This window comes from Arvicanthis niloticus, chromosome 4, assembly GCF_011762505.2.
Source record: "Arvicanthis niloticus isolate mArvNil1 chromosome 4, mArvNil1.pat.X, whole genome shotgun sequence".
NCBI lineage: Eukaryota > Metazoa > Chordata > Mammalia > Rodentia > Muridae > Arvicanthis > Arvicanthis niloticus.
Genome location: NC_047661.1, coordinates 15039489 through 15051752, shown reverse-complemented (window position 1 = coordinate 15051752; position 12264 = coordinate 15039489). Strand labels below are relative to the sequence as shown.

Here is a 12264-nt window from a genome sequence, read left to right as displayed (position 1 = left end):
GAAGTGTGGAAGTGTGTCACTGGAGTGGGTTTTGAGGTTTCAGGCCCAGTGACACACTGTTCATGCTGCCTTTGGATCTGGATGTTCACTAATTCACTGGCTGCAGCTGATGGTTTGGCTGGTCAGAGATTCGGAAAGGGCATGATTGGAAAATTGGTGAGAAAGATAACGTGGGGAAGAAGTGTGTGTCCAGAGCTCTGCAAATGGGTGAGGGACCCTTCTGTCCCACGTAAATGCTCATCAAAACGTGACTTCAGCTGAGGAGAGTTCAATAAGTGGATAGGATTACCCGTTCTGAGGACAGTCAGCCTCTTTCCCCAGCCATGCCTGCCACTGCTCAATGGGCCCGTGAACAAAGTGATCATGGTGGCAGAGATGGGGGTTATGCACACGCTCAACAATGTGGACTTCCACTCACCAACGCTGGCCTGACCACAGTTGCTGCTGAGTGCCAGATCTGCCAACAGCAGAGACCAACATTGAGCACCAGATATGGCACCAATCCCCAGGGTGACCAGCCAGCAACCTGGTGGCAGGTTGACTACTTTGGACCACTTTCTCCATGGAAAAGACAACATTGTTCTTACTAGAGTAGATACTTATTCTGGTTATGAGTTTGCCTTTCTTGCACGTAACGCTTCTGCCCAAACCACCATAAAGTCTGAACTTTCTCAGAACGTTTTATTATTCTGGCCTCTATGTAAGGCCCTGGCACTTGTTCCACCCCTTAGACACAGAGTATTCTGATTTATCTTGCTGTTTCTCACTCACCAATGGAATGATCTATTCCCTGACCCCTAAGCTGCTTCTTTCTTCAATATGGACTTCCAGACTGCCTAGTGGTATAAGCCCAGCGTTACGGCCCATATAACATTATCTGCGCTAGGTGCTTTTAGTGTATAGTCTTGGCCAAAAACTGATCCTTAATGTCTGTTAAATGAATGCACCAGAATTCCTGATGAACACAAGACTGGTGTACCGTCTCTTTGTTGACTTCATTTTAACCAAAGGAAACCCATCCTGATGGCAAAGCCCACCAGTCACATGACAGTGTTTCTTTTCGATATTTTTGAAAAGCATATTAACCTCCTTTTTCAATTTGAAAAGCTCTTGAAATTCAGAGTTTGTAAAGGCAAGGTTTAGGGACCTATTATATGTGGGATCTGGGTTTAAATCCAGTCATTCTAACAGTCATAGCCTTGGACCTATGGTTTACCCTGTCAGCCTTCTGTTCTGTAAACTGTGAGAAGCAGGGCTTGCTTGGTGGACAAGAGTACCAGCTACATAAGCAGGAAGACCCAAGTTTACATCTCAGCACACACACACACACACACACACACACACACAGACACACACAGAGCTGGTGTGGCCATGCATGTGCCTGTACCGGTGAAAGTGGTAATGGTGTAGGAACAGCAGGGTTGCTAGAGTTTCCTGCTTACAATTCAGCCAGAGACCCTGTCTCATGTGAACAAGGTAGAGGGTGATGGGGCAGGACACTAAATGTACTCTGCTGGTCCCTAAATGTTCTTTAAGAGCTTTGAACACTCGAACACATATGTGCATATATCACACACATATTTAACATACTTAACACATACACAGAATACACACAGAAGAAACAAAAACTAAACCAACCCCTGTCCCTGAGAATCAGAGTGATTAGTGGACAAACTGGGGTAAAATGAGGCCATGGCTTGGACACCGAGGTCCAGCATTCCTTGTCGGCAGCATCGGCCCCTTTATCTCTGCTGACCCTGGCCATCTGCTCAGCTGTTTGCTCAGAAGGCAAACCTAGCCAGCTTTCCCCCCTTGAGAACCTATGCTCCATCTTGAATCTGAAGTGCGTCCCTTTAAGCTTGGATTTCTCCCCTCTTGTCTCAAATGACTTTCTCCCCTTCCCTTCCAGCCCCCCACCAGTCAGTGAAACCAACTTTGCAGGAGCCAAAGTAAGCAGAGATTTACGGTCCTAATTGGTAATAAAGCTTGGAGTTAATCATTTGCAGATGTAGATATTTGGGCTCAAATAACAGCCTGTGTTTTTTGGGTGGGGGTGGGGTGGGTAGGGGAGTCTTTATTGTCTGGGTAGCTATGCAGGACCGTTATTACTCTGTATGGAACCAGACCCTCATTCAATCTTCCTCTGAAATGACCAGTGTGTACATGCTCAGAGAATGCCGATTTGAAGTATGCCTGGGAACTTGGGGTTGCACGTGACTAGGGGAACCAGCAACACATCTCTCTGGCTTGGTTTTTCATCATTGCTCATTTCTCCTGGACATCCAGGCAGTGCCCAGCCTTGCCTCTTACTCCTGCTATGTTACTCTTCTTCTCTCTCCCTCTTTCCCTTCTCTGATCCATAGGTGATTGTTTTTCCTACTGAACTGACCACTTGTCTGTTTCACTTGCTTCCATGTCTCTACCCCTACACGGGTCAACGTGACTCAGTTACTGGGTGACATTTTTTCTGGCACACTTTCCTTTCTCCCAGAGCAGGTATGTGAGTGCCAGACTCCTGTTGTTATGGGTCATGATGTAATGGCTCTAACATCACAGATATTTGAGCCAGAGATGACTCTACAGGTGAACAATGTAGCCAACGACTTAATTTTACAGGAAAAGCAGAGGCTTAGGTGCCAGGCTTGGCTCTGCAAGGGACAGAACCAGTCTTCTCTTGGATAAGGTCGTTTGCACACCTAATCTTACACACTTCCCTCCCTAAGCTGACTGATGATACACTTATTGCAGTAAATAGTCAGTAACAGTAAGGTCTATGTGTTCTTTGGGAGTGCCTGGAAGGAAATGTATGATACATACCTGCCACAGATATGCTAACGGGCCTTTTCAAACATGAAAAATCATGTTTGCAACTGTGGCATCCACTATAGTTTCAAAGGCTTGTTATCCCTTGCCAATACGAATTTCAAATACCCCTGTTGTGATGGGCAGTGAATTTTGGCAGCCTGGGCAGACAGAACCATTTTTTAGTGTCTTGCATTCTGTCTGTTTTTTTTTTTTTTTTCCTTTTCTTTCTTTGCTGTTCCCCGAGTCGATTCAGGAAGACTGGTGTGAAGTAGGGAGAGAAGGTGGGAGAAGAGAAAAAGTGGAGAGGACAAAGCACCAGAGGGAACAAGTGCAGAGGGCGAGGGAGGGAGACAGAAGCGAGCATGAACTGCCATCTGTCACATAAACAAGGGCTTTGTGTGGAGGAGTAAACAGCAGGGCTGAAGGCCTGCTGTGTGGAAGCAGGGCTTTGTGTTTCAGCTTCTCTTCTCAGTTGGCTTAGAGAAAGATGAATAAGGTAGTTTCTGTAACCTCAGGAACTCTGGGAATCCCGAATCACCTAAACTACCCTTCACACAGCAAGCACTGTGTGCCCAGGTCCTCTGTCACAGTCAGTTAAAGTGCATGTCTCTCCAGGAACTCAAAATGATAGGTACTGGTGTGTGTGTGTGTGTTGGGGGTACAGAGGAACACACACACACACACACATACACACACACACACACACATACACACACACACACACAGAGAGAGAGAGAGAGAGAGAGAGAGAGAGAGAGAGACAGAGAGAGAGAGACAGAGACAGAGACAGAGAGAGAGACAGACAGACAGACAGAGACAGAGACAGAGACAGAGACAGAGACAGAGACAGAGACAGAGACCGAGAAAGAGGGACTCTGCATTTCACGGGCAGGGAACTGGGATACAGAAAAAATAAGGCACCAGGGACTGGAGACAGGGGAAAATTGGTAAAGTATTTGATGCACAAACAGGAAGACCTAATTTGCATCCTTTGAATCCATGTAAGAAGCCAGTGCAGTGGCACATGCCTATAATCCCAGAGCTAAAGAGGTAGAGACAAGTGAATCTCTGGAGTTTGCTGGCCAGCCTGGTTAGCCAAATTAGTGAGCTCTAGGTTCAGTGAGATAGCCTGTATCAAATAAATAAATAAATAAATAAATAAATAAATAAATAAAGTTAAGGTAAAGAATAATCAAGGAAGACAGTGGAGTCAACCTTTGTTCTACACATACAGGCCTCATGTGTACACACAGATGGAAACTTACAGACATAGACACACACACACACACATACACAAACAGACACACATAGACATACAAATACACACACATACACAGACATACAGACACACACACACACACACACACACACACACACACACACTCGCACAGCAACCCTTCCAGATATCTCCTTGCCTGGGCTCTGCAGGTTTTGACCTCTACTGCTTCCATTTTCCAGGAACAATTCTGGAGAACACAGATGAGGTCAACGTCTGTGGGAGGCAGTTTTTTGTTCATTTTTCTTTTGTGGTACTGGGGGGTTGGATTTAGGATTTAGAACATACTAGGAACGAGCTCTACCACTGAGCCATGTGCTCAGAGATTTTGAGCTCTCTGTTCCGAAGTATTTCACGAATATACAAAAATGCAAAGAATAACACTATGTTCATTTAGCTCCTGCACCCTCTCCCCTGCCTCCCTCCTAGGTTACACTGGAACAACCCTTCACTGCCCTGGGTAGTTTGTAAATATTTCAATATTCATTGTAGGATAGTACTATGTTAACATAGTAACTGATATACAGCAGTGTTAAATGTTCCTCATGTCACTATACACATGACGTAAATGTTCCCCATATGAGATTACTCTCTTACTATAATGATGACAGCCTTGTTTTAAGTAGTTTGGGAACATCTTTACTTAGGACTGTCACCAGGCTTATCTCATATTCTTTTGTAAAAATTCGTAGGTGGCAAAACTTTTTCCCTTGAGCGTGGGTTTGGCTATTTGCATAAACCGGAAGTAGAACCAAGATTAAAACCAAAATGGCCGTCCAAAACTGAGAAGATCAGTTTTGCTGACTATACATCAGATGGGGTTAGAATTGGATACATAAAGAATTACAAAAGTATACACCCAAACCACCAAATAATCCAGCCAATACATGAACCAATGAACTGACTAGACAATTTTCAAAAGAAGAAACACAAATAGCCAAGAATTACTTGAAAAAGTTTCCAATATCCTTATCCAGCTTGGAATCACAAATTAAAACTGATTTGAGGCTTTCATTTCATCCCAGTCAGAGTGACCATCAGTAAGACAATAGATGATGGGGGCTGGAGAGGGCTGGAGATCCAGCTCAGCCGTTAAGGGCACTGCTTTTCTGGAGGAGCTGGGTTCAAATCCCAGCACCTACATGGCAGCTCAGAGCTGTCTTTAATTCCAGTTCCAGGGGAATCTGGCAACTCACATACACATACATGCAAGCAAAATGCCAATGCACAGAAAATAAAAACAGACAAAGAAAATAGGTAACAACAAATACAGGTGGGGAAAGGGAAGTCCTTCCTCACTGGTAGTAGAAATGTAAGTGTGTGCAGCTAGTGTGGAAGTCAGTGTGGAGGTTCCTCAAAACTGAGAATAGAATTACTGTATGACCCAGCCGCACCAGTCTGAGCATATACCCGAAGGATTCCAAGTACATACAGCACAGAAGTTCATGAGACTCCATGTTTATAGCTGTACTGATCATAATAGCCAGAGCACGGACCATCAAGAGACTTCCACCCAGAAATTAACAGACAAAGAAAATGTGATTCACATACTTTTTTGTTTGTTTGTTTTCGAGACAGGGTTTCTCTGTGTAGCTCTGGCTGTCCTGGAACTCACTCTGTAGACCAGGCTGGCCTCAAACTCAGAAATCCACCTGCCTCTGCCTCCCAAGTGCTGGGATTAAAGGCATGCACCACCACTGCCCGGCCATATATATATATATATATATATATATATATATATATATATATATATATATATTTTTACAAGATAATAAAAATATGAAGCCATGGCATTTGTAAGAAACTGGATACAACTGAAAATTATTGTAATAAATGAATAAGCCAGCCCAGAGAGACAAAGGTAATATGTTTTCTCTCATATGCAGAACCCAGACTTAAATTTATATGTATGTATATGAAATATGGTTACTAGTTAGTGAACATATTTTATTTTACTTGAATATTTGATTCTGCTGCTTCTTATGCGTTTTAGATTACTAATTTCCTATTGCATGTGTTATATTTATCATCAATTACCGAGTGGCGGGTGCGACAGACGCTCAGAAGGGAGAAAGTACTTGTGTGATAACAGGGTCCTGGAGACTCTGCTGCCAAGCTGGAGATGTCTCAGATAATGGGTGCTGGTGGGATGGCTGGTGTGTCTGGGACAGACCGTGGTCAGTAGTAATCATTGGACCTTATTGGCAGTTCTACAATAGGTGCAAGGTGAACAATGGTCACACAAGATCAGTGGAGAAAAATATTCAAAGGGAAGCTTTGGCTTCTTTTCCAGATGCAGTTCCCTGGTGGAGAGTGTACCTGGGGAAGGGTCAGGCTAGACAAGATGAAGACTCGTGCCTCTCGCAAATGAGCCGACTTTCTTTCCACAATAGATACTTTGTGATCTCAAAGCTCTTTACAAATCTGTATCGTTTCAGATACCAGCCCAGGAAAGTTCACTGCACAACAGAAGCGCCATTGGAACCGCCCTGGAGCTCACTGCTCTTGCTGGAAGATGAGGGATGTTCCTGTCCCACCTAGGAATCTCCAGGGAAGAGAATCTGTTGAACTTGCCTTTAAGATGCTAGGGTGCCCGTGCACCAGCTAACTAAACACTTCTCAGTTTATGTGGCTCCACCCGGGGAGACTCCACATGACTCCAAAGCTTCAAGGGAAAGGCCTGGGTGGGGTACACGGGAGGTACCATATGTCCTATGGAGGCAAAACTGCAAGAAAACTCAAACCCGTAAAGAGACGGGCGGGGTGGGGATAAACAGTAAGAGCAGACTGCCAACTCTGCAGGCACAAACTAGGCTCCAACTTTGGGCCTCTGATCTCTAGAGTCCCAAAGGAGGGCCTGGTCCTCTGCCTGTAGCGCTGTGCTTGGGCTGAAAGGAGGTGGGTCACCTGACCCCAGGCTGGGTGGAGCAACCTCTTCCTGGGGTGGCTTTCCAGCAGGAAGCCCTGCCCACAGCAGATAGCTGAGGGACTTTGTTATGCCCAAAGGGCCTTTTATTTTCACTGCTCTGGGATCAGGTTTCCAAAACAGACATTTGCTTGGGCGGGAACGGGGGTGGGGGGTGGGGGGTAGGGGGGTTGGGGGAGACCTGCGGGCAATGAAAAGGTGTGAGCCCCACCCACCTAATCCCCACCAACTCCTACCCTTCCTGAATATTTTTTTTACATACCACCGTGAACCCTGCCGATTATAATAACAGTGAGGTTTGTTTAATGTGGTGTGGCCAGGAAAAGCAGCCTGGATGGGAGGGGCTCTACCCAATCTAATGTGAAGTCAGTGTCTCATCTGTAAGGTGCAGTTGGGGACCCTGTCCTCATCTGAGCCGTGTGATGATTGTGACGGATTGAGTGAGAAATCCAATGTTAGGAATCTCACAGCGCAGAGTCAAGAGAAGTGTGTCCGTTGCCCACTGAAGACCTGTACAAGAATATTCACTGTAGTCTGATTTATTATGTCCAACTGGAAACAACTTAAAAAGGGACCAGAACAGAGCCTGCATTGCGATTCATCGCCACTATCTCAGTAACAGTGTTGGCGTGTAGAAGCCAAAGGCTGGGAGTTCCATGCAGGCGACACACACAGGCTCCAGGGTCTCCACTTCTTTCACTGTTTGCTCTCCTTACATTCTTCTGCCTGAGTCTGGTGGCAGAGCCTCTTGATCCCCTTGGCCCTTCTTGTCTATGCTTGCCTGTGTCCAGAGCACTGCCCTCTCGGTAGACAGAGGACCTTAAGCCAGCTTCATCTCCATAGTCTCTCCTAAGCATCTGCCATCCCTGTTGCCTTCCTGTGAGGCCTACATGACTTGCTCTTCACTCTCCTGAGCATGACCGACATTGAAAAGCTGATTTACGGACACACTATCAAGAATTTGGCTTTCCCAGCATCCTTCCTTCCAACTTTCTTTCTCACAATGGCGGCTCCCTATTACTCTCCAGTAGTATTTTAAACGGCAGCTCACACAAGGACCAGGAAGGGGGACGTTTACATTTTGAGGGCTGAAGATGAGCTTCAGTTGGGAGAATGCGCGTCTACTGAGCATATAACCCCCGTTTGATCACTAATACTGCGTGACCCAACCATGGTGGTGCATCATGCTTGCAATCCTAGAACTAAGGAGGTCGGGTGGGAAGGGTCCGGAGTTCAAGGTTATTCTGATGCCACATAGAGAATTTGAGACCCGTCTTGGATATAAAAGACTTTGCCTCAACGAATGAACAAACAAACAGTAGGAAGAAAAGAATATTTATATCCTGGCATAAAACACACTGTCTTTTAAATCTAAAGATGTCTTCCTCAGAGAGACTGGATAAATGAAAACATAGCTATTCTCATGGTAAAGGTACCAGTGAGCTAGGCGACCTGATAATGAATTCTTTATATGAGCCCTGGGGAGAGAGCGGGGGGGGGGGGGGGGGGGGGATAGGCCTGAAAGAGACCCTGGAGCATCCCACTTTGCCATGCTCCCACCCTAAGTACATCACAGTTCCTGAGATGGTGTCTGACCCCTGCAGATGCTCTACCAGATCACATTCACTCAGAGGAAAGACACTGAACACGGCTTAGGGGTCGCTTTGTTGGGATTAATGAACACTTATTGTTTGTATCATTTCTCTTGTCTAATGGAAAGGACATGCGGGGAAATCTTGTTGGGGCTCAGTGAGTCATGCTTTTTTGAAGGTCAAAGCTCACAAAACACTGTTACAGAAATCCTCTGATTAAGATTCACGTAGAGAAGGCAGGATAACAGAACATGTCTCAGAACATCATCCCGTTATGACTCAGCTTCAGCCAGGGAAATTTTGTCAAGAAGCAGCTGATTTCATAAGAAGCTTCATTTAAACCTAATCTCGACCGTTCTTCCTGGGAAAGTTACACTGCATAAAGCTGAAGAAACAGTGGGAGTCTGGGAGCCTCACGAATTCAGAGGAGGGGTGTTTATTGTAATTGTGTAAGATCATTAAGTATTTTTATAACCCAATTTGGGGCTATGGGGTGGCTATACTTCTATAGAAAAACCTTTGTTTTTGCAGAGACAGATTTTGTAATTAAATTATTTTTCCTGCTTGTCTTCTCTCTATAACAATGGCTCTCAAATTTGAGCGTGGCTTTGAATCACCTAGCAGGCTTGTTAAGTCTTAAGTTGCATCCCAACTAACCCACCATGATATTAGCACCACTGGGTTGAGATGACATTTCGGGAAGTATTGATTTAGAAGACTATATATTTTTGAAAACCTGGCTGCACATTAAAAAGTTCTTGGCCAAGCTTTAAAATAATACTTTCTGCTCGACCACGCTCAGGGAGTTTCCCTCTGCTTGATAACAAGCAGGGCTGCTGGAGCTGGGATGGTTCACATTGTGTTCTGCTGTGTGATAGCCAGCCTGCCCAAGTCGGGGACAATGAGTCTCTTCAGAGCTCTACAAGGAAAACAGGAGATAAGTGTTTCTTATTACTTTCTCCACCGTTTTTCTCACGGATGAATAAACCGAGGCTCTACGAAGTTATGCAAAATTTCTAAATTCATGTCAAGGCTGGAACAGGGCTTTGATTTGAACCTGGTACCATGGGATTTGAACAGAGATGTGATACAGAATCCGTTATAAATGTGTGAGTCTCTGTGCAAAAGGAAAATGTGTGATTCTTGCTCAGAAATTACTCAGAATTCATAACAGCAGTAGCAGCATACCGTTAACCCAAGCCTAGGACCCTGCACATAGGAATACAGGGCCAATGTCAGGCTTTAGCCCCACCAAACATCCAGATAAAATAAGAAAGTTTGTGTAGAGGTACGTGGTGGGGTGATGTGAACCTTAAAACTAAAATGTGGGTATCTTTGATTCAAAAGCCCACCCTTCTACTAACTTTGGTTACCTGACATTTTGGAGGATTAGTTTACTCCTCTGTAAAATTGAGTGGGACAGAGGTGGTGACAGGCTATATGTTTAACATACTGGCCATGGTGGGGGCTAGGGGTCAAATACAGATTTTTGTTCTTACCAGGCAAACACTCTACCACCAAGCCCTGTCCTGGCCCTGACAAGAGACCCTGAAATCCCACTCCCACTAGCCTTAGCTCTGTAGACTTCGGTTTTGTGCTTTAAGCAGAAGCTACTGGTTTTTTGATCTGTACAATGGAGATTGCTATGAGATTTTAAACAGTGAGGCAAGCCCCTCACAATAACTTGTAAATAGTGCTGTATTTTTTTTGTTTGTTTTTTTGTTTTTCGAGACAGGGTTCCTCTGTGTAGCCCTGGCTGTCCTGGAACTCACTCTGTAGACCAGGCTAGCCTCGAACTCAGAAATCCGCCTGCCTCAGCCTCCGAAGTGCTGGGATTAAAGGCGTGCGCCACCACCGCCTGGCTAGTGCTGTATTTTTAATTACTCCTATGAGACAAAGAGTTTGTGTATATCAATCAACTATTTTTTCTTTACTCTTTCACTTTTTAAGTTAAAAAAAAAATCATCTATAGAAGTGTTTGTTCTCAATCTTCCTAACGCTGCAACCCTTTAATAGAGCTCCTCATATGTGGAGACCCCCAACCATAAAGTTATTTCATTGCAACGCCACAACTGAAATTTTGCCATGGTTATGGATTGTGACGTAAATATCTGATATGCAGGATATTTGATATGTGGACCCAAAAGGGTTGTGACTCACAGACTGAGAACCAGTGACCTCTAGTGTCTTCCTAAGCACAAGCATGTGTGAAATCACAGGATTCCCATACAGGAAGGTGTGTGTGTGTGTGTATGTGTGTGAAAGCAGAATTATTAAATGTTCTAGAAAACTCATGTAAATAGTCTCTAAAACTAGCTGCAGTGTGACTCATGGGATGGGCACCTGGCTGTGGGCCACCCTGTTCTGGATGCAGAAACTCTCCCAGCTTTGTCGGTTCAGTGAACCTGTGAACATGTATTGATACCTGTTTTCATTCACTTGACGGTCACATAACTAAAAAGCTTTCTACCTTCTTCAGTCCCTTCTGTCTGGAGCAGCCCTCCCATTGTCTAGCTACAGTACAGTGTGTGAAGAGAGATGAGAACGTGTTAATAAAGCATACAAACAGAGAAAATATCAATAAGCCAGTCGGGAGTCCTCTCAAGAAACCCCCCTAAATCTTAACAGAGGATTAAACTAGAGAGGGAAAGGTTGGGACAAAATGTGTGGGACATAGTGTGGCCTGGAGAATTGGACTCTCTTGGAGAAACTTGCTGTTTCTTTTGGTTGTTGTTTTTCCTACTTCCATCTCATTAAATCTTTCCTTCAGGCCCTACCCACATCATCTTCCCTTCAGGCCCCACCCACATCATCTTCCCTTCAGGCCCCACCCACATCATCTTCCCTTCAGGCCCCACCCACATCATCTTCCCTTCAGGCCTCATCCACATCAACTTTCCTTCAGGCCCCACCCACATCTTTCCTTCAAGCTCCACCCACATCTTTCCTTCAAGCTCCACCCACATCTTTCCTTCAGGCCCCACCCACATCCTATTTTTTCCAAGTGCTTTCTGGCAAGTCTTTTTCTCTCCTCTGAGAAGTACTTCACTATCATTTAAGAAGTATTTCTTGAGCACATTCCACAGGTGCTTTACTCTAGGCTTATACTGGCCTCAAATCAATCACAGGCTGCTAATCAATGTGAATGCCTGTTACTTTAACCTGATCAATTGATCCATGGATTTTTCTCTTGTTTTATTAGGCAGGAATGCTTAGTGTATAACTCTCCTGCTCTGCAAAGCTCCTTCGCTGAGTATTTGGGGGACTCTCAGGGCTACCAAGGACAAGAACAGTGAAAACGAACTTTAAAATTTGCATAGATGCCCCTCTCAAGTTATCATTGATCCATCCCCAGCCACCTCATCACTGGTCAGACTGAATCATCATGGAACAAAAGTGTAATACAAACGGACCACAAAGTCAAATGAGATTGCTTGGGAACATATGGGGCTCTTGCTGTCAGTGAAAGTGAGTTTTGAGAATAGCATGGGTTTGCATCAGAAAATGGCAGAGGTTCTACAGAGTCAGCCACTCATTAATAGCAGACAAGGGTCCGGCAAGCATGGGAGCATGACAGACACCTTCCATTGGCATTTGGTGGCAGGGTGACATAAGGACCTTGGGGACTATTTACAAAAGCCAGTGTGAACTGACAGATGTAAAAT

At 44.9% G+C, this 12264-nt stretch overlaps 1 protein-coding gene across 1 annotated transcript in view; it reads right to left on the bottom strand.

Annotated features, from left to right (window-relative positions):
• Window positions 1-12264, bottom strand: part of Slc7a14 (solute carrier family 7 member 14) — a 104178-nt gene that overhangs the window by 1449 nt on the left and 90465 nt on the right. The window lies entirely within an intron of this gene.